The sequence below is a fragment of the Lutra lutra genome, chromosome 10 (genome assembly GCF_902655055.1).
Source record: "Lutra lutra chromosome 10, mLutLut1.2, whole genome shotgun sequence".
In the NCBI taxonomy this organism is placed as follows: Eukaryota; Metazoa; Chordata; class Mammalia; order Carnivora; family Mustelidae; genus Lutra; species Lutra lutra.
In genome coordinates this window covers 87,498,341-87,521,679 of record NC_062287.1, presented here as the reverse complement: position 1 = coordinate 87,521,679, position 23,339 = coordinate 87,498,341, and the positions used below count along the sequence as shown (strand labels likewise).

Genomic DNA, 23,339 nt, shown 5'->3' with positions numbered 1-23,339 from the left:
TTATTTAAATTTTTAAATTTTTTAATAAATGTATAATGTATTTTTATCCCCAGGGGTACAGGTACTTCACTTCTATTCTTGCTTCCTTTCTTTTTTTCTTTTTTTTTTAAAAGATTTTATTTATTTATTTGACAGAGAGACAGATCACAAGTAGGCAGAGAGGCAGGCAGAGAGAGAGAGGGAAGCAGGTTCCCTGCTGAGCAGAGAGCCCGACGTGGGACTCTATCCCAAGACCCTGGGATCATGACCTGAGCCGAAGGCAGAGGCTTCAACCCACTGAGCCAACCAGGTGCCCTCTTGCTTCCTTTCAATGTATTTTTTACACTGCAAGAATGAACTTCCTAGAAGTAATACAGCACTGCTCTTCTCCCCAGCTCTAGGGTTCTGTTCCATCATTTAGCTCTCATAAAAACACTCACTAGGAAAGGCTTTTCCTGACTTTCCTATCAAAAGAGTCTCACTCCCTTAACACTGTCTGCATTACCCTTTCTACTGCATCTTTAGCAGCACTCCATGAAATGATCCCCTTCTAATGGAGCTCCATTCAGGTCAGACAGAGTCTAGGATCTGTCTCCCTGTATTCACAGCACCAAGTACAGTCCTGGGTACATAAGAGGGGCACCATAAATGCTCATTGAATGAATGAATGTCCTAATAAACAGTAGGTGAACTGAAGACTTCACTGTGTGACAAGGAACACATCCATCTGCCTGACTTCTCATCCGGTTAAGTCTTCCTATGACTAGAAATTCCTTGAGTCAGGGAACGTGGGAAAATTGAAGAGCATTATTTAGGTCTTGCTAGAGTTCAAGGTGAGTCTGGGGATAGTTAACCATCTCTCTCCTGTCTCCTTTTGTTTTAAATTAAACTTTTATTTGGAGATAAACATAGATCCACATCCCTTACACTCTTACTCATTTTCTTCCAGGGGTACACCTCACAAAAACTATGGCATAATATCGCAACCAGGATAGTGACCCTGATAAAGTCAAGACACAGAAGATTTCCAACACTGTACGGATTCTTTGTATTATATTTTTATAAATACACTATTACTTGTATCTTGCTTCAACCACTTCTTTAACCCTTGGCAGCTCCTAACCTGTTCATTTCTACTATTTTGTTATTTCAAAGATATTACGTAAATAGAACCACACCATATGTAACTTTTGGGGATTGGATTTTTCACTCAGATGCTTCTCTGGAAATTCATCTAGGTTGTTGCTTGTGTCAATATAGGTATATCGCATTTATTATCATTAGCAATATTATTATTATTACTACAGGCTTGTGACAATCCTGCCTTGAGCCAGTCTACCGGCGCCACTGTTCCAACAGTGTTTGCTCACTTCATGTCTCTGTGGCACACTGTGGTAACCCTCACACTCCTTCAATCTTTCTCATTATTGCCATATTGAATTGCTGCAGTCTCAGGATAAAACTTGAATGGACGAGAAGTTCCTTTGTATGCATGAACAAAGAAAGTGGTCTCAAGATGAAACCCACTCCCAGGGAAGATACTGTGGAGATTGTTGAAATGACAACACAGGATGTAGAATGTTACATAAACTCAGTTGACAAGGCAGTGGCAGAGCTTGAAAGAAGTTCAGCTGTGGGGAAAATCCTATTAGACAGCATCACGTGCTAGAGAGAAATCGTTTCTGAAAGGAACAGTCAATAGACACAGTAAAATTCTTCATTATTTTCTTAAAGAAATTGCCACCTCGACCTTTAGCAACCCCCACCTTGATCAGTCAGCAGCAAGGCCTCTTCCACCAGCAAAAAAGATAATGACTTGCTGAAAGCTCAGATGATAATTAGCATCGTTTTTAGCAATACATTATCTTGTCATTAAGGGATATAGATTGTTTTTTCAGACATAATGCTACTGCACATTTAATAAACTATAGTGTACTATAAACATTACTTTTATATGCACTGGGAAGCCAAAATATTCATTTGACTCACTTTGAGGCATGCCTGCTCTTTGTTCCTTTTTTGGTGCTAAGTAATATTCCATGGTGTGGCTACACCAAAATTTGTTTAACCATGCACCCACTGAAGTACATCTGAGTGGTTTCCAATTGGGGATATGACCAATAAAAATGCTATAAACATTGGAGTACAGGTTTTTGTGTGAAAGTTAATTTGTCATTTCACAGGGATAAATGGGCAAGAGTGCAATTGCTGGGGGTGGAGGGGATGGCAATTGCCTATTTCTTTCTTAAGAACCCACCAAGCTGCCTTCCAGAGTGGCCATACCATTAGACACTCCACCAGCAGTGTATGAGTGATCTCATTTCTCCACATTCTCACTGCACTTGGGAAAATTGAGGGGTACTCCTTAGATTCTGCTAGAGTCTGTGGATTCACTAGCCCACTTTTTTCCTGCCCTATTCTTCTAAAAAGGTTCTGTCCCAAGTTTGGCTCAGTTGGAGATTAATGATAAAAGCCTACTGTCATCTAGATAGAACAGCCTACCAAGCATTTTCCTTTAAGAGAGGCTGACAAGAAAGGAAACTTTCATGTTTCCTGGCCTCTCCAGTCCATTTTAAACACCGTCAGAAATTATGACTATCGCTTGAGGCTTTGGAGGAGTAGTTTGGGGCCGGATTTCCATCAGGGCCTTGATAAGCCGTAGGAAATCATGCACTCAGGCCAAATCAAGTGGGTAAAGGACGCCTTGCCAAGTGCTGTCTAGATTCCGGGTAGAGAGCTCTGTGGATGGCAACAGCATAGTACCTCGCCTGAGCCCACTGGGATGAAAGGCTGCTTCTAAGGAGGGGAAAACTGTGCCCTCCTATTTGGGACTGGGGCCATGCTGGGATTTTCTGACAAGACAAACAGAAGCCTGACAAGACAAAACAGAAGCACAAAAGTCTGCTGTCTGCTCCTATCATGACTACCTACACTGTCATACTCTGGGTTTCTCAGAGACCCAGCACCCCTTCGCCCTGCCTTGCCTTGCCTTGCTCTCGCCTTCTCAAAGTCATGTTTTACCACCTTAACTTTTTATATTTTATTCAGCACATACTTATATAGTGGTTCTTATTTTTCAGGCATCGTTTTGTATGTATTAGCTCCTTTAAAACTCTTAGCGACTCCCTAAGGTAGGAATCATTAATGTCCCAATTTCACAGATGAGGGAACTTAGATACAAAGAAGTCCGGTAACTTGCCCAAGGTCACAAAGCTCGTAAGAGACAAAAGTGAGATTTTATGGTGAGTGTTGTGAAGTGTGTAAACCTGGCGATTCGCAGACCTGTACCCCTGGGGATAAAAATATATGTTTATAAAGCTGTAAAAAAAAAAAAAAAAAAGAAAGAAAGAAAGGATGAATACCCAAGTTTTGTAGCAACATGGACGGGACTGGAAGAGATTATGCTGAGTGAAATAAGTCAAGCAGAGACAGTCAATTATCATATGGTTTCACTTATTTGTGGAGCATAACAAATAGCATGGAGGACAAGGGGAGATGGAGAGGAGAAGGGAGTTGAGGGAAATTGGAAGGGGAGGTGAACCATGAGAGACTATGGACTCTGAAAAACGATCTGAGAATTTTGAAGGGGTGGGGGGTGGGAGGTTGGGGGCACCAGGTGGTGGGTATTGTAGAGGGCACGGATTGCATGGAGCACTGGGTGTGGTGCAAAAATAATGAATACTGTTATGCTGAAAAAATAAAAAATTAAAAAAAAAAAAAACGTGAGATTTTTACCCAGGCAGCCTGGTTCCAGAATCTATGTTCTTAATCACCATATTATGACATATTGACAAATATGCTTTGAATAATTCTCTTTTTCAAGGCCATTGGTATTTCCATGAAGGATGGAGTGCCTGGCAGGCTCAGTCCCTATAGCATGTGACTCTTATCTCAGGGTCATGAGTTCAAGTACCACATTGGGCATAGAGCCCACTTAAAATAAAGATTAAAAAATAATAATAAATAATAATAATAAATTAGGTTGGATATATCAGTAAGGAAAAAAGCCTTCTGCCGAAGGAATGAAATATTTAGATGTGGGGCTTCAGACAGTGAGTAAAGGAGACATGTGGGAGCACCACTGCCTTCCAGGTGCTTTTTATCCAGATCATAACCTGTCACCCAAGCTAAGGCATGTACAGGATCCCCACAAGGAAGAATATATTGCATATTACAGCATGTTCTTGTGGAGGTTATTTCAAAGAACTACAACTAACATATATGTGGCATTACTATATATGCCAGAAACTGGGCTAGGAGCGGTACCTACATTGTATCAACAGCTGTGTGGGACAGAGGATATTTGTTCCCTTTTTAGAGATGAGAAAATTGAAGCATCAGTGGTGAGTGGCTGAGGAGTTTGCTGGAAGCCCCACAAGTTGCAAAGGGCAGTCCTAGCTAGGTCTGTCTGCACCCAGTCCTAGTTCTGTCTGGTCTCCTCTTGCTATACAAAAATGACTAAAATATTAAAGCTACTTTTGTGTTATTTTTGGCCACTGTGTCAATTTTGGCAAATGAAGGTAAGAATAAAACCTTCCATTTCCCTGCCCATAAATCAGTTACTCCCCCAGGTTTTCACATCATAGAATACGGCACCGCCATTAGCCTACACACTCAGGAAACCCAGCACTTGGCCTTTGTGACTCCCTTGTCCTACCTTCTGTCAATTCTATCTCCAAAGTGCATCCTGAGTCCATCCACTTGTGTCCATATCCACCAGCAGCCCGTGGAGTCCAGGCTACCACCATCCATTTCCTCAACAGTGCCTTCTGAACACACCCCACTTCACCTGCGATCTACCCCCATGGTGAAAATGTACATGGTCTTCTTGCGATAAGGATTTGCTCTTGTCCCTCTCTCACTCTATATGCTTTCCACTGGATTTGACACCATGTTCCTGCTCTCTAATTAACCTGCAGCCACAGCAGAAGAGGCCATGTTCTTCCATACTTGGGGCCCGTCACCCATGCCAGGATGGTCTCCTCCCACTCTTTCTGTGGCTGCCACCTCCCCAGAATGTCCCATGGGATCTGCCCTCTGCTAAGATTAAACCTATCAGTCCAACCACCCAAAGACTCAGACCAGCACCTGACATAGAGTAAGCCCTCCGTTAACACTAGTTCTTGTTACTGCTTTGATCACTGTTCTAGCAGATACTCTAAAAATGCAGGCATAAGTGATTCGCTAAATGAATTAGGAAAGAGGAATGATCTCACCCAGCTGGGCCCCAGGAGCTCCTAAGAGAGAAAGGTCAGATGTTTTTAGAAGAAAAAGAATGTGGGCTTGTAAATTCTTTTCTCTGCCTTAAAATATGAGTTATTACTGCTATTGCCACATACACAATTGCTTTATGCCTAACGGAAACAGGTAAAAACAATAACACTGTAAACTGTTTTGAGAAAATACAAGAGTGCTTAGTATATTGTTAAATGCAATATCTAGACTTGTCTGATTTTCTTACATTGGTCTCACCCCAGCTCTTAAAGTCCCGCATCACATGTTTTTCTATGACTTAGCAAGAAGTACCTAAAACAAAGGTTGTCCTCCTTTTAATTTTCTGGCATGCCTGTTAACAATCCCAGAAATAACTACCAGACACCTGAGAAGAGGGGAAAGAGTGAAGAAAAATTGGGTTGAAACACCCTATGAAATGCATCATTAGACTTTGTTCAATTAAGAACTGCTTTTTACTGGAAAGAACAGGGGACAGTGCGGAGGCCTCACACCCAGCAGGTGGCTTGGCCGGACTCTGCTTCGACAGATGGTGCTCTGGTTTCTGCACAAGGAGTTCTGTCACGGCGTTCCCTGTAATACTTCATGTTCACGGCCGGGCCTGCTTCCACAGGGCATGGATCAGCCATCTGATGGAATATTATAAAGCCATGTCAGTGACACGGGCGAAGAAATTCCGAAACACAGGGAATGCCTCACATTACAATTAAGCGCATAAAGGACACACATGAACGGCGTGCATGAAGACCTGTCATCATGGTAGCTGTCCCTGTGACACTTTTACTTCACCTGGGGCACCCCCATTCCCTCTGTGCGAGCAGATAGGACAGGAAAGGAGTCACGGTTGGCACCATGCCATTGACCTTCCTCCTCATCTAAAAGCCAGGATTGGAGACATGGTGAAATATTAACATAGCACATTAGCTATATAAGAAAAAGAAGACTTTTTCTTCTTTGTTCCTCTGTATTTTACAAATGTTCTAACACTTAAAAAAACAAAACAAAACAAAACACTTTTTTCTCTTTTAGTTTCCCTGGAAACTTCCAAAAGGCAGCAGCTGTGGTCTCACATCATACCCTCTCCCCCTTCCCCCAAGTGTGTAAATAAAGCAACATCTCTATGTCTTTAATTTATAACAGGCTAAACTTTCCCCTGTAAGCTGATACTCTGACCAGAAGTCTGTGGGTGGGACGGGTGTTTTGTGTGTGTGTGTGTGTGTGTGTGGTCGTAGCTTCTTTTGGCTGATAAACTAGCACTTAAGTGTTTCCCTTTTCCAAACCCCCAAATGACAAGTGTCTTTGTGGTGAGGTGGCAGCCCAACCGTCATTGCCAACATGAGCGGTCCTGGTGACACTTATTTTTAGTTTTCTGTTTTAAACAACAGTTAGGTGGCACAACCGGGGCCCTCAAGGCCCAAACTTCTATGATCCAGAGTGAGGAGCTATTAAAGAGAAAGCAAGGCAAGGTGGGTAGCCCTCTTCAGGCAGGCCTGAGCACTGGCTCTCTAGGTGGACTGGAGAGACAAGGCAGAGATCTTATCTTGGGTGAGAAGACTGTCATCCACTTTTTACATGGGCGAGTTTTATCAAGGATGCTATGAAACAGAAACACATTGACTCCGTTTGGACGAATGCAAATCCAGGCAGCCTCGGGGAACTAATTACAGTGACGAGGCTGATGATACAAAGCAGAGACCATAGTAGACGTCTGTTCTGTGGCCTGTTCAGCATTCTGTTCACCCTCCTAACAAAGCCCAAAGCAAGGTGTCTCATCTGCAGGTCAAGTAGTTGGCATGGCACCAAGCAAGGCCAATTAACTCCCCCCAGGGAAGAGGACATAAGGGACCTCTGGCTAATGAGGAGTCCATTCATTTCTCCAACCTAAGTTTCCCAGCTTCATGTCCTGTATGAAGCCAGAGTTCTCAGCTTTTTACTTGACTCCATGAGCTACTTTGTGGCCTTCTAACATGTATGTATGTGTGTGTGTGTGTGTGTGTGTGTGTGTGGAATGATATGTGTGTGTATCTTTTAATTTATTTTTGATTAAATTAGCCAAAGTCAGTTTTTCTATGCTTGGAACAAAAGAACTTTCCCTCAGATAAGAACCTCAAATATTTTACTAAATATGCAAATCTCTGTCTGGCTCTGGACAGTTCAATTTCTCCCTCTACTTCCTCCACTCCAACACCCCATCCCAAATAATCTCAATTTAGGGGAAAATGAATCCTATCCCTTAAACAGGAGTTGTGAAATGCTGGGTTTTATGAAAGCATTGGTGATTTTTCCCCCTTCCTTTTTCTACAAATGTAAGCTTCCTGCTATTTCCTAACCAGGGGCAGCCCAGCAACTCATCTCAAAAGGATTGTTCAGATAGGAGAGGGTGGGAGGGTCTGCACATCCCCTGTGTCTCTCATATTGCTGCTGTAGGACCTGGCTTTGCTCATCCTATGGTCCTTGAGCTGGAAAGCAGGCTCTGGCATTGGCCTCAGCGATTAACCACCTCTAGCAGAAGCACTTCGGACTCCAGGAGAGAGGTGGTGAACATCAAAAAGCAGTGCTCTCAACCACATGGGGTTCTGTCACAGGCAAAGCAGAAAGAACTAGCCCCACATATCCCAAGAGAATCTGGCTCCTCAATCACCATACAGGCAGAGGCCACATTCACATAAGTGGCGTGGGATGGGCAATGACCCCCTCCCACTGCCATGGCTACTGCTGCTATTCCTGTGCCCAGTCTGGACAAGATCTCCCACCCCTACAGGATATATTCATGTTTCAAGTCATCTCTTATTCCTTAGATGCATCTCAAAATCCCATAAGGTAGGAAAAGCCAGCAACCTTGGTCCCATTTTATGGATATGGAAACTGAAGTATGGAATGTGCTGGTATGTCACGTTCAATCTTGTAGGATTATTACTGACAGTAACAATGATGGTCATAGGTGTTGAGTATCAGACTTCTCTCCCAGAATCTCTTTACAGCACAACAGAAACAAGAGCAGCTCATATTTACTGAGTGCTCCCTATGGACTTCAAATTTATTGAAGTAGATACAATTGTCCTTATTTTCAGGATAAAGGAAGTGGGGCTCAGGAAGATTAAGTAATCTGCCTACAACCATAGTCGGTAAGAGGTTGAGTCAGCCTAGGGACTCAGGCAGTCTGACTCCAAAGTCACGCCCTAGACTAGAAAGTCACATGCCTGTTAGTCCATTTTTTTTTTTAAGATTTTTATTTTTATTTATTTGACAGAGAGATCACAAGTAGGCAGAGAGGCAGGCAGAGAGAGAGGAGGAAGCAAGCTCCCTGCCGAGCAGAGAGCCCGATGCGGGGCTTGATCCCAGGACCCTGAGATCATGACCTGAGCCGAAGGCAGCGGCTTAACCCACTGAGCCACCCAGGCACCGCCTGTTAGTCCATTTTTAAAGGAAAAAAAAAATCTAATAGAGTCAATTGGCCAGACCCTTAGGCTTTGTTCTGTTCTAATCTGACCCCCACTTGTAACACTTGTTAGTCTGAGAGTAAACATCCCATATCCACTATGCGCAGGAGTGGTTCTTCATAATATTTTCAGCTCAGAGTGAAAAGGTGCAAGGACTTAAAGGAGATGTCCAAGTCCATCCCTTAGACCCAGATGGCTTACAGGATTTGGGTAAACACTCAGCTCAAAAATGCTTACAAATTTCCCAGCCTTGGCTGTTGACCTCAGCCTGTGTGTGCCAGGCCAACAGAAGTAGTAGGCTGGAAAATGTCAAGGATCTAATCAGTTCGTGCTGAAACTAAACTTGACTTCCTTCTGCAGTGTGTGTCTCTGCCATGTCAGTCTGCACAGCCCGGCCAACACCCAAATGTGACTGGAAACCCAACAGCCTAGGCTAGTAACATGTTCTTTTCAAAGCAGTGTTCAGAGGCTAGGGAGGGAGGGCTGGTCAGACAAGCTCTTATGAATAAAATAAGATCAAAGGTTTGATAAGACTTGGTATCATTCAGATGACACCCACAGACGTTGGAAAGGTGTCTCACATGGGCAACCTGGGGCAAAATGGTGAGTGCAAGAAAATTGGTCATCAGCAGCTCTACTGTCTCTCAGTGCTGCTGCTTCTCTTGGAAAGTCTTCTTCAGACACTCACTGCTCTCAACTACCATTCCTCCCCAGAACCAGGGCCTCTCCACTGTCTTCTACAGAATCCTGTCCTGCCTGGCCAGCCCCTGGGCTGGTTTTTAAAAGAAGGGATCTTAAAGTGTGTTTACTCCCTAGCTGTTCATTCCTTCAAAGTACTAGTGACTAAACCAAGGCTGATAAGCTAATTCATGATTTATATGCTATTGGGTGATAGTAACTTAAACAAGACTCTTAGGGAACTTTTGAAATTTACCCAAATACTAACTAATGGAATTTTCTGGCATTCTGGGAGGCTGGTGCGGTAGTGCTCTTTAGTGCTTGCTTTTATGCAACCCTCCTGGCTTTTCAGACAGGGTCATGTGACAGCAGCCTCTACATATGGACTAAGGCATTTAATTCTCAGTGAGAGACCTTCCAGCATGCTCTCCCTCTGCTGCAGGAACCGTGAGTCATTTGTTGAAATGGAGGTGTCATGAGAGTAAAGCAGACTGGATCCCTGAGGCACCATGTGATGTCCCAGAGAACCATCCAGACCTACAATGGATTTTGGGTGAAAGGAATAATCTTCCTTCATGTTAATCTACTAATATCTTTGTGATATCTGTTATAGCAACAAAGTCCAGCATATCCTGACTGTTACAGCTGGTAACTCTTAACCACTTTCAAATCACAATCCATAGTTCGCCTCCCATCTACCGTTAAGAAAGGTGTTGGGGCACCTGGTGGCTCAGTCGGTTAAGTGGCTAACTCTTGATTTTGGCTCAGGTCATGATCTTAGGATCCTGGGACTGAGACCTACGTCAGGCTCCACGTTCAGTGGGGAGTCTGCTTCAGGATTCCCTCTCTCCCTCTGCCCTTCCCCCGGCTTGCTCATGCACAGACTCTCTTTCTCTCTCTCTCTCTCTCTATATATATATATATATAGAGAGAGAGAGATATATTATATATATATATATATATATTATAATATATATTATATAAAATATAATATAAATATTATATTTATTTATATAAATATCTCTTTAATAATATATTAAAAATCTCTCTCTAATATAAATAAATCTTAAAAAAAAATGTGCATCACTTACCTGTGCGATTTTGAACAAGCTAGTCTCCTTTCACAGAATGAGTCTCCGTATTCTGTGTAGTATAGGATGGCTGGTCTTTTGCAGATGGTTTTACCCGAATGGCAATCCATAGTCCCATTGAACCTGTTTTCTAAAGATAACCATGGTGTGTTAAGGCATGGTGATCTGTCCCAGAACAAACAGAAATGTTTAACCCAACCCAAATACTTTTTGCCTGGTTGTCTCTGTAAGCAGCAGGATCAAGATCCCAGGTTGACGGTACACAAACACAGTTTTAGGAGGCTTAAAATTGTACCTGAAGGCCACACGATATCCCAGTCCCCTTAGAACTGGTTATGCTCACACCCCTCAGCTATCTATATTTGTCACATTAGAGCTGCTCAACTGAAACATCAGGCAGATTTTCTCCAAGTTTACTTAGAAGTTATGTGAGAACTTCCCAGTGGAGAGGGCCACATCATCTAAAACAGTACTTCTCGGCCCTTTTCACGAGGACTCCTCTGCAGTACAAAGAGTTTCCCTCCCTCAATGTGTGTGTGTGTGTGTGTGTGTGTGTGTGCGTGTAAAACTCTTGGTGTCCAGTGATCTAAAAATGCACTATTCAAAAAAGTCAGTTTGAGTGTATTGTTATTCATGTATTTGAAAAATAGCACACATACTATTAAGAATATTTAAACATACGATGTATTTAGGTCCCAGGCACGTATGTGTATTTGCTGACCCCTGGCCATAACTCTGAGGCTCCCTCGGGGCTATTCCCATGCAGGGGCTGGGAGCTGCAGACTTAAGGAAGCTAAGGAAATGTTGTAGTTTGTATTTGGTTCTTATTTTCTTCACCATTCCCCGCCCGCAGTCTCCAGTTCCCTAGAAAGAAGATGCTAAAACAGAATTAGGAGTGCATAAGGTTTGGGCAGGGCTGAGGAGCAGCACCTGTGGGAAAGTGTGAGGAAGCAGGAATGGTCGTGAGAAAGCCACCTGATTGGGATACTGTCTCTGTTGACCCAAAAGGTTGCCCAGGGCAAGATCACCTGTGGGATCCAAGTCGTCATAGGGCAGAAATGGCCAGGTCTCTTTTCCATGGTCCTGATCATTTATTGACTGGGGCACAGAATGTGGCTTTGGCTCAAAGGTGGCTCACAGAGGAGGCTGTGAGCTAGCTACCTTCCTAGTAGCTGGGCAGGGGGCCCTTTCTTGAAAGGGGATCAGGGTAGCCTGTCTGTATCTGCCAAACCCTACCTTTCCCCCTAATTCTGTGAGGCAATTTTTGCCTCTCACAGTTATTCATGAAGACGGTATGACTCTATAAGTGACAGTGTGGACTGCCCTTGGGAAATAGGCCATCTCTACACCAGCAAAATTAGAAAGGAAATCATAACCATACGTAAGCATATTTGAATCAGCTAAAAGGTGAGATGCCCCTAGGATATGGGACTGCGTTTTGTTTCAGCAGAACCTCCTCTGCAGAGGGAGCTCATTGCAAACCTGAAGGAAGATCAGAGAAATGTTCGCTGCAATAAGCTGGTCGTCCTCTGCAATGAACGTGAACACTCGTGAGTCTGCGAGTCCTGACTGCTTACTCAGGGGAAGTCCCTGTGCTAAGAAAGACAACGCGGTCATGGGATGGTGGGAAGTGGCCTAGGGAAAGCTCCTCCAGAGGGAGTCTATTCTAAGTGTCCGTCCCTTCACTTAGCCTGGCCTCAGAGGGGGTGTTTAGCACACGGCATGAAGAACAGACTAAGAGGGACCCAGTCGGTGGGAATGATCGCCCACATCAAACCCTGTTAGTTCATTTTCAAACATGGAACACTAGACCTCCAAAGATTCATCTTCCAGAAGCTACCATGGTGGTTTCCAAGTAAGAGTTTATGCAGATCAAGGAGAGCAGAGAGAAGATGGAGTAAAAGGAAGGCTGGGCCATCCCCTGCCCTTGCCTCCAGCCTCCTTCAGAAGATGGGGTCCCATCCTTACCTGTTGTACATGTTCGGATTTCGTGTAAGGTGGCATTTAAGAAAAGGTTCCTTAATGAAGATAAATGAGTCAGATAACTACAGTTTCCTTGGCCTCCCTTGAAACCTACTGAAATAGAATGTCCCAGGAAAGTGTTCTTCCAAAATGCTGCTCAAGGTACCTCCTGATAGGACGGATAGCTGGAAGGCAGATGACATAGATGACAGACAGATAGATGGTTAGATAGAATAAATTTACCAATATACACATTGTACCAGACATACACAGGTAGAAAATTTTAAATAAATATAATAGAGGCTCTAGTATTTTCTTCTTGTCTCCAAGGGATCATCTTGATTTCCCCTGATGCAGGCACACTTTGCACCAGAGCATTCTCATAGTCTATGACAGCAAGAATGTGTGGGAAACAAGGGGATGACCTACCACTGGTTACAGATGTAAATCCATCCCACTAGTTTTTTGTTTTTTTTTTTTTTTTTTTTTTTTTTTTTTTGTCAGAGAGAGAGAGAGAGAGAGAGAGCACAGGCAGACAGAGTGGCAGGCAGAGGCAGAGGGAGAAGCAGGCTCCCCACAGAACAAGGAGCCCGATGTGGGACTCGATCCCAGGACGCTGGGATCATGACCTGAGCCGAAGGCAGCTGCTTAACCAACTGAGCCACCCAGGCGTCCCCATCCCACTAGTTTTAATGGTCTCTGAGCCACTGAGATAGGGATTGGTACCCTCCATCCTAACCCATTCCTTCCTCTGTTCCAAGGCTAGGGCCTGGGGGTAGATAGAGTATACGGTGACTGTAGTTGATGACTACAAGGTGGGAAAAGGGGACATGTCTTTTTCCAAACCAGATGGATTCTTCTTCCCTCTTCACTTTGAGCACAGGTGAAATCCAGTTTAGGCAAAGTAGATATTTCAAAACTGAGCTCTACTCCATCATCCATGTTTAGAACAGTAAGTGGAGCTGCTGACATGTTCGTTGCTGGAATGCCCTGTAGCTCACCTCTGAAAGTCATTCATAGACATGCAGTCACCCATAGCTGGGACAACGACTAGAGGAGGACCAGTGTGTGGAGGCATTGTTGCTGGCCAGGGTGGTTGGATATCAATGGAGAGGAGACTGCAAGGTCTGAGCCGGCAAAGTCTGGGTTCTTCAACAGCCTGGGGTCTAAGGAGGCGTGAGACAGGCACCATATGTGTTTCTGTCCCTTCTGTGAGTCAGCTTCTATTTTAGCTACTGCTAAATAAAAGACTGTTTCCAGGTATGCTATGCTTGGCTGAACCCTAAACTTGGACATTAAGTATAGCCCTGAGGTTCCCAAGACTACATTGCTCTAAACCACAATTATTCCACACATGTCGGATTGAGAAGAAATTAAAATTAGAAGCATGAAGAAAATGAAATAAATGCCTGTGGGTTTCCACACAACCTACAAATCTCCCTTCACTATCAATACAACACGACAGTTCTGCTTCTGTTTTGACAGCTCTTTCCACTGCGGGGACCCATTTTCAGTACTATTTCCCCAATGTGGTTCCCCCCAACCCGTTTTGTTCATTCACAGTCTCTCCCCCACCACACACCTTTCCCTCCAAATTCCCGGGTACCCATCTGCTTTTCCAAATCCACCTCCAGAAGCATGTACAGGCTTTACCCCAAAGCCTCCCCAGTGAGCAATATCACTTTCTGGGGATAGTAAGCACTGACTCATTGCCTCCTGCTTACCACAGTTTCCAAAACACAGTCTTATTTCACCCTTGTCTCTACCCAGATCTCTGTGAGTTTGGGCCATCACGTATGTAAACAGACTCCTAATGGGGGATTCCCTGCTCATCTTCTCAACAACACTCTTTCACTCCCCATCCCTCCTCTGATGACTATCCTCCCAAAAGTCTGAAGAAAGCAGACCTTAAGGAACTAAGACTCCTCAGGATCCATCCTTCTCTGCATCTCAGACTTTTGGTCCACAGAGGAAATAGGCTTCTGCTGTTAAAATAAGACTTGGGAGATCCTTAGGGGATATGGCACCACGAAGACAAGACGGTACCTCCAGTAAGTTCCATCTGAGCATCAACACCTGTGCCAGAACAGTATAACCTAAAGAGGAGCCATGATTTTCTCTGAAGTGGGCAACTACATGAATATGACTCTTATTCTCCCAGCCCCCACGAGAAAGAGCAAGAGACTGAAAAGTGAGTAGTTGAAGATGAAAGTTCTCCAATTTTTATGTTAAATACAAGTATATTTATCTCTCGGTCAGATCCAAGCAAAGCAGCTCCTTGAGGACACTGATCTGAGGGGTGCCTGCTCACAAGGAGAACGATGCCATGCAGCAAAATCCATCAGACTGCCCTCTTAAATGTTCCCAAGCAGAAGCAGCATGAGCTGGGTGTTCCTACCTCTTTCAAGCCTCCCCTGCTGGAAAATCGGTCTCCTGGTGACTCAGAATTAGTTAAGGATACTCCCCCACATTCTTACCGTCAAGATCAAGCCTGTTCCCTACTGATTTCTAACACTGATCCCACATGCCCTCAGGTCTTCTCTCTGCAAAGGTGTGCGTGGCTTTTTATCTGGGAAGCAGAAGCAGCCTATGCCTTTAAAACTCCCCAAAGCTGATGAACAGCTCTGCCCAGGCCTTCCTGGAGGAATTTATGGAGAAATTCTTTAGTCCACCACACCTTCATTTTCCAGAAGAGGAAATGCCTTCTTGTCCTCTGGAAGTCCTGCCTGTCTTGGCTTAGATTTTAGAGAAAGTGTGATCTAGAACCCTTAGAAATATGCTCATTATAAGATCACTGAAACAGAACAAACCAAACCAACACATACAAAAAGGAGGGTGTGTAAAATGTTCCCTGTGAATAAAATGGGGTGTTGTCACCAAAATAATGCTAGCTAGGCAGGGCTGCCACTGGGACAAGGTCCCCACAAGGAGTCTGCTCACCTGGTCACCAGGTCTCAAAGAAGAATTTGCATTCCACAGGGCCTCCAGATGGTGCATTGCAGATGATCTCATGTTCCTTCTGCAACATGTTCAGTCATATTTGGGAATTAGCATCCAGCTCTGGAGCTTCCCAGTAGTACGGAAGCCTGTTTCAGGACTGATCCATGAATATGACATAAGCTCAGTGCTGGGCAGTCACAGGGATTCAAGTAACCGGAGGCGAATCCATCTCTCTTCTGCCTTCGTCTGCCTCCCAAATAGGGTCTGTTGCTGCCTCTGATCCCTTTTCTGATGTCACTCTTCCAGAACATGAGAAGGAAGCAGAGCTGAAGGAAATCAGGACCTCTAGAATCCAGTTCTCTCCTGCACCTCCAGACAGTGATCAGATGGCATTTTCATGGTGCCAAGAAAGACTCTGGAGCTCTTGGGTAAATGGTATCATAAAATTCGCCTCAGTAGGTACAGTCATTTCCAACTGCAGTTCTTTACCTGGGCAGGAAACTCAAAGATGAGTTAAATTGCTCTGAAGAATGATTTCACTCATTCACACATTCATTCAATTAATTTTATCTTTGTGGTCATGCAGATCTGAGGATGAACAGCCATCAGTGCCCACAACTCCTCTCATCTCCTTGGAATGCATAGATCACATAGGCACGTCTCTGGCTTTTATTTGTTTGCATTTTAATTTTTTTCCCCTAAGGCCAGTGACTTAGCTGTGCCATTGAGAATTGAGGGTTAATTCACCTCCCCCGTATTGTATGATCCAGAATTCTTGAGCATGAGCAACCAAGATTAACTCTGGATTAACTGAAGCAGAAAAGACATTTGTTGGGAGTGTTTAGGGATGTTCACAGAATATCTAGGAAGGCAGGAGAGTGAGGCTTGGGGAAACGCAGAAATTAGAGCAGCTCCAGGGTTACAAGGAACAGTAAGCGCAATCAAGGGCATGTCTTAGGAAGAACTTGTCCAAGACATGCTGTGGATACTAGTGGTGGTGTAGGCATCGCCTCCTCCTGCTGTCACTGTCACTTCTGATGAGAAACATATTTCTGTGGGTCCCTGCAGCCTATGCCATGATCAAGAGACTCCATGTCCCACAGAGAGGCAGCTGGTTGGGTATGTGGAGGTTATGAGCCCACGCTGCCAGAATTCACAAGTTCCCTCTCTCAGCTTCTATAGGAGGGGGGAGGGCACTGGGTTCTACAAAAGAAAACATCAGGGTAGGGAAATCTGCCCAAAAGGGAATAGGAAGATGGATAGCCCCCCCCTCAAAAAAAAGAAAGAAAGAAAAGAAAAAGAAAAAAAATAGTGAACATCCACCATATATATCAATCTCCTCCAAACACACACACACACATCTATAGTCACTTCTTGCATAGCTCTCTCTCTAATTAGATCTTTTTTTTTTTAAAGATTTTATTTATTTATTTGAGAGAGAGACAGTGAGAGAGAGCATGAGCGAGGAGAGGGTCAGAGAGAGAAGCAGACTCCCCGTGGAGCTGGGAGCCCGATGCAGGACTCGATCCCGGGACTCCAGGATCATGACCTGAGCCGAAGGCAGTCGTCCAACCAACTGAGCCACCCAGGCGTCCCACTAATTAGATCTTTTAAGCATCTAATTTTACACATTTAAAAAAAACCCTTATCTTAAAGAAATCAGAGAGGGAGACAAAGCACGAGAAACTCCTGACTCCGGGAAATAAACTGAGGGTTGCGGAAAGGGAGGTGGGTAGGGGGATGGGGTAACTGGGTAATGGGCATGAAGGAGGGCACGTGATGTGATGAGCACTGGGTGTTGTACGCAGCTTGATGAATCATTGAACACTACATCAAAAACTGGAGGTGTACTAAATGTTGGCTAATTGAATTTAAATTAAAAAAAAAAAGGAAAGACAAACCCTTATCTAAAAGGACTCACTTTGGGCTATAGCATATAGCTCGTATCTCATATTATTTGGTCTCTTCTGCCAAATTCTGGCATTGTAAATACAGTTTATGCTCATATCTATTATTCCCTTGGACACTTCCAACAAAAATTTGATGTGGTTCACATAATTTAATATGTTGTAAAACAGGCCAGTGAAAAATAAAAACAAACCAGGTGGGACCCCATGTGGTGGCCTCTCCTCTCAGTATTTCCAGGGAAGGGGGAGGCTAACCAAGGAAGATGGGGTCTGTCTGGGCTCTTGCATTCTCCTGATGGGTCAAGGGGAGGCGCTCTGGACTGATAGACAAGGTTTCAGAAAAAGGGCTGAGGGGTTGGTTGGGTCCACAGGTATGGAGCATGGCTCATATGTGTTCAGAACAAACAAGAACTAGGCTTGGGAAGGGGGTTAGAGTCATGGCAGGGATTGACCAGTTGGCTAAAGCAGGACCATGGATAATGGGCTGCAGGAGGAACCCCAGCAGGCCTGCTGGTGGTTAATAAGTCATGGCTGAAATCAACAGGGTATGGATGCAAGGGTTAAGGTGAGGTTGGAGGACAAGGCTGGGATTTCACCCAGAGACAGGCTTCCTCTGGCAATGGGCCCTGACAAGTGCTGGTCCTTGGAGGGGAAGCTCCACGTGGTTCTTCTGAGGGTTAACCCAATCCCAGAGTGTTCAGGATGGCAGTTCTGAATCTTTATGTAAATATTACTCTTTAATCAGAACACACACACACACACACACACACACACACACGGTATATTTTGAAATGAAATTTCCAGATATGGTAGAAGGAGACCTGACTTTTATCTGAACCCAGCTCTTTCACCAACTAACTGTGTGACATGAGGTAAGTCAGATATCTCAGGGCCTCAATTTCCTTTGATTAAATGAGAAGATGCAGCTAAATATTACCTAAAGATTCTCCTAGCTTTAGATATGGCTAGTCCATTTTCAGGTGCCTGGTACACATGTGCATGTGCACGTGGCACACACGCGCACACACACCCCAGGTGTGATGCTGCAAGTGTGCTCCCAGAAGGAAGTCTCCAAGCACCATCCTTGCTGTATATCTCTACCCTGAAGCTGGCTCTGGGAGAGGCGGACTTCCTTGCAAACCACAGCTGTTGAAATGGCTCCAAGGGAGTTGTACTTAATTCCTATTTCCTAACATCCTGGCTGCAGGGCCCAGCAGAATCAATAATGGGGTACTTCCCCCAAGTTACTAACCACAAACTGAAAGGAGGAAGACCATGCTATCCAAGGACTTAGCCAGTAGTGGGTAACTGGGGCCAGAAATAATAAGGCTGACCTGGGACCGACCAGTTCACAGCTCGAGAATTCACAGTGGTAGCCCAGCTAGGATTTCCTTTTTTTTCCAAGACAAACCATGTCAGCTCTGATTAATCTCCTGGTTGTGGCTAAATGCCACACATCAGGTTGAGGCTAAATCCCTCACATCAATATTCCCAAGATTGCACGGTGCTCCACTATCAGGGGTTTGGGGGAAGTCTTTGAATTTAGTCCACCATTCTAAGCGATGTGCATTTACTAGCCTCTCTGAGTGACTGGCTCTTTCTGTGCCAGGCTGTGCTGGGCATGAGGATCCCCTTAGTAAACAAGACTGACATGGCCTGTGCCTTTATGGGACCTAGAGTCTTACAGGGGAGGCGGAAAACATACAAATAAATACAAATCTCCAAATTTCCCCCCCAATTTGATTAGAAAGCAAAAAGACATTTTAAATAATGATTATCTTATTTCCATTTTCTGTTTGTTTTGGGGACAAAAAAATAAGAATACAAATAAAATTTGAAGTAAAAGTCCAGGTAGGAGATTATTGTAGCTCAGTGAGGAAAGGGTGAGGACTTGGACTCAGTCAATTCAGTCCTCCAGGGGGCACTTGGCAGTTGTGTCTGGAGACATTTTTAATGGTCATGATGGGGGTGGGGGCATAGGTGCTACTGGCCTCTAGTGGGTAGCGGCCAAGAATGCTGCTAAACATCCTAAAAATGCAGACAGCCCCCCAAAACAATTATCCAGGCCCAAATGTCAGAAGCACCAATGCAGACAAACCCTGGACTAGGTCATGGCTCGAGAAATGAAGAGAAATCATTGGATTCAAGATGTATTTTTAAGCTGAAATGACAAAGAATTCCAAAGAGATTAAATGTGGAGCTCAAGAGAAAGAAATAATGCAAAGATGGCTTTCAGATTTCTGTCTTGAGCAATGCATCATGAAAACATGTTGAATGGATAGATATCAAAATTTCTGTCTGGTAGATAAAATCTACTGCACAGTTTAAAACTCCAGATCTACTATTTACCAACTGGGGACTGCAAAAGACACAAGGATTCTGTCTCCATCCCCCTATCGATAAAATGAGGATTACAACATACCGACTCCAAAGGTATGTGATGAAGATCAATTATTCCATCACATAAAGCATTTCAGACAGGCCCAGCATGTGGTCAGCATTTGGGTTTTAGCTACTTTTGTTGTTGTTAATATTGATAATAATATTACTACAGTCTAGACCTCATGAGACTTATCCTTCCAAATGGGACATATGAATTTGGGAGCCATCAGCATAGAGATGATTCCACCGACGTAGACAGCCTCTAAAGCCTTGAGATGAGTATGTCCATAGGAAAGGTCCAGGGTTGACCATGGATACCTATTGTTAGAATACTGGGGGATGAGCCAAAACCAGCCAAGGAGACTAAGAAGGGTCAGACAGTGAGGTAAGAGGAAAGTCAATGAAAGAAATAATTTCTAGGAGTGGGTGCTCAACTAGGTTAAGAAGAGGATAGAAAAGTACCTCTTGAATTCCAAGGTCACGGGTGACTATGGGTGAAGGTAATTAAGAAGCCATGACTTCGACTGATCCATGAGCTGGATCCAAGCAATTGGAGGCTCCTCACCCTCTTCCCTGTTTGTGGAATGTGAGTTCCACTTGCATTTCCTGCTCCCAGAGGCTGCTCCAAGGACACGGGCATAAGATGGTGATGTGGTATTGAGAATGGTATATGTGTGTGGTATTTGTGACTGAACCCAACTAAGGCCTCTTTATAAACTTAGAAGATTGGCAGCAGGGATCCATTTGTTTTGCTGCTGCTCAAGTAAGTCCCCTTTGCTTTTTAAGACTGCCACTTTCCACCCTGGAGTGGTGGCCTCTCTCTTTGGTTTCTCCTACCCTCTGCATAGGGGGGCCAGCTTCAGGTTACACCTAGGGAGGCTCCCAGGGGGGAGGCTTAGACTGACAGTGACTTTGACAAAAATGACATCTGTTAAGGAGTGGGAATGGAAACCAGTCTGGTTTGAATTGAAGCTTAAGTGGGAGAAGATATGCAATAGAGTATATGGCAGTTTGGGGGGATTTTGGCTAAGAAGAGCAGAATCAGTGGGGGCCCTGTTAGGCTAATGAGGGACTGTTGTTTCTTTAAGATAAATACTATTATATTTATGTACTGATGGGAATAACATGGCAGAAGGAGGAACATTGGGGATGCAGGAGGGAAGGCAGTAGGTAGAGCACCAAAGTCCTTGAGAGGATAGGAGGAGGCAGGAGAGTGTGGTCTTTGGGGAGATGGGAGACAATTCGTGTTTTGAAACAGGTGGTTAGCAGGAAGTGGACACCATGTAGACAGGTTTGTAGTTTTTTGGTTAGGGGAATGACGGTAGGGCATGTCTGGTCACCTTTATTTTCTTTGTGAAGTATGGGGCAGGCAGGACCCCCAGAGCAAAGTAGAAGAAGAGAGTACAAAACAGATCCTGGGAACTACAAAGGTTAGACTTCTAGAAAAAAGTGGGAGGATTGTTTTGAAACTTTTGATTATGAATTTTAAGTGACACCAGGAAACTTCATTCCTTGACTTCCTCCTGCAGTGTCCAGTTGTTCAGATAGAAGCGTAGAGAAGGTAGGAGGTAGAACACTGGATTCATTAGCAAGTTGGATTTTTGCCAGACAAATAGGGCACTATTTGTGGGGGTGAGGGGAGTTGAGGGTATTTGCAAGGGAATGATTATAATGGTGGACTCCTGAAAATAAGCTGAGATAAAAGGGGATGAGAGAGAGATAGGGAGAGGTTGTTTTAGCAAGAAAGCACACATTGTAAAGGGGCAGGAGAGAATGAGGGAACACTTCCTCCCCAACCGAACTGAAGCACATGGGGTATGAGCTAACTAATAGCCTCTGGTTGACAGACCTGAAGTGAGTGGTGGAACTGTGAGCTGCCAGGTCTTAGGGCAACACAGTGGAGTTCAGAGAGGTCAAGCCAGCTTCAACCCCTATTTGCTCTGTACACAGCAAAGTCTTACACAATCTGAGGTCCAAGCCTGCTTGGTTAAAGCTTCTTCACTCCCATTCCCCCATTCCCCATTTCCAGGGCAGGGGCAAGATTTTCGAAAGTTTGCAGATTAAAAATAACCATCGAGTAAGCTAATTAAGCAGCACCAGTGGTTTAAACAAAAGCCCATACCTAGCACCAATGTGGATTAGGTAGAGGCTATTTTTTTGAAATCCACATTGTTTTGAGAGCATTCCCTTTACACAGCATTCAGTTCAAAGCATACTTTAAAGTTTTGTTTTCAATACTCTAGGTTCAAAATGCCTTATAGATAGAGTCAAAAACAAAAAGAGAGAAAAGTTGCCCAGTTAACACCCTATTTGCTCTGGCCTTTTATTTTTATTTTTTATGAATTATTTAAATTTAATTTAGTTAACATACACAGTATCATCATAAGAGGTAGAATTCAGTGATTCATCAGTTGCATATAACACCAGTGCTCATTACACCATATGTCCTCTTCAATGCCCATCTCCCAGTGACCCCATCCTCCCACTCACCTCCCCTCCAGCAACCCTCCGTTTGTTCTCTATAGCTAGGAACCTCCCTCTCTGTTTTCATCTTACTCTATTTTTCTTTTTAAATTACATATGGCAGATACCCCAAAGCATTTCATGGTCATAGTCCAAGATCAGGGATACCACTGTAATTATTGTTAACATTTATTTGGTGCTATGTCCCAGGCATTGTTCTAGATCTTGTTCCTTTGTTATTACATTTGATGTTCACATTTATGGCTTTTTGTCTTATTTTACAAGTCAGGAAAATGAGACATTGAAGAGGTAAGTGACTTGTCCAAGGTCACCCATCAGGAGGGGTAGTGATGAGAAGGTCTGCAGAGTTTGTGTTCTTAACCATTCGGCAATGCTACCATATACTGCAAGAATATAGCATTTACTCTTCCTTTGTTGTCCAGGGCAGACACCCCTAGCCTGTCACAGAACCATCCCACAAAGCTTGGTCCCTAATCTGTCACTCTGGAAGCTCTAATTAGCTGATGAGTGTTGACACCAGAAAGGAAATCTCTCTGCTCTTCCAGGCCTAGACCCTTTTCCCTTGGTTGTTCCTATTTTCCCACAAACTGACCCCCTATACTCAGCATAGGGTCTTGGTTTCTTACAAGTCTGACTCAGGATGAGACTTGTTCCTGGTCCTTCTGCCCGTCTTCTGGTCCTTCATCACAAACTAACCCAGGGAGTGATTTGATAGGTGTTGATAAGGCATTTGTGGTACAGAGGTGAAGTAATGACAATAGGCAGGACAGAAAGGGAAAGGGCTCAGTGCAGATTCATCCTCTGACTCCTGAGCTCCAGTCGTGCTATAAGAGTTCTGGGAACTCTAGAGATCCAGAGCTTTAGACGTGGCATCATGTTCTGAAGCTCCTACAGTTGAAAACATACCACTGAATTATCCTGTCCATATCTTCTTAAATGGCCCCAAGATACTCCCTCAATTTCAGTCAACTGAATTGCAAACATAAGAAAATCTTTTAATTTTGGAGGAAAAACTTGGGTATTTGTTGGATATTGAAGGTGTTAATTAGGGGGCTGAAAAATAGTGAGTTCTAACTACCTGTGCAATGTTGGAAAATTGTTGGGCCTCTCTGAGCTGCAGTTGGTCCATAAAGCAGGCCAATTAAATCGAGGACCTCTCAGGTCCCTTCCAGTCTCAGCATTTTGTGTCAATGCAGAGGCCCTTGTGTTCTCCCCAGTTACTCCCAAGGGTCACCAAAAGATGT

The 23,339-nt window shown here is 44.1% G+C and overlaps 1 long non-coding RNA gene across 3 annotated transcripts in view; it reads right to left on the bottom strand.

Moving 5' to 3' along the window:
• Positions 1 to 3,672: 3,672 nt before the first annotated feature.
• Positions 3,673 to 23,339, bottom strand: part of LOC125079364 (uncharacterized) — a 55,809-nt gene continuing 36,142 nt past the window's right edge. For all 3 annotated transcript variants that reach the window (XR_007121100.1, XR_007121101.1, XR_007121102.1), the window contains 4 exons: positions 15,323 to 15,811; positions 12,389 to 12,567; positions 10,421 to 10,550; positions 3,673 to 5,840 (listed from right to left, as the gene is read on the bottom strand). This is a non-coding gene — a long non-coding RNA (uncharacterized LOC125079364). The remainder of the gene's footprint in view (positions 5,841 to 10,420; positions 10,551 to 12,388; positions 12,568 to 15,322; positions 15,812 to 23,339) is intronic.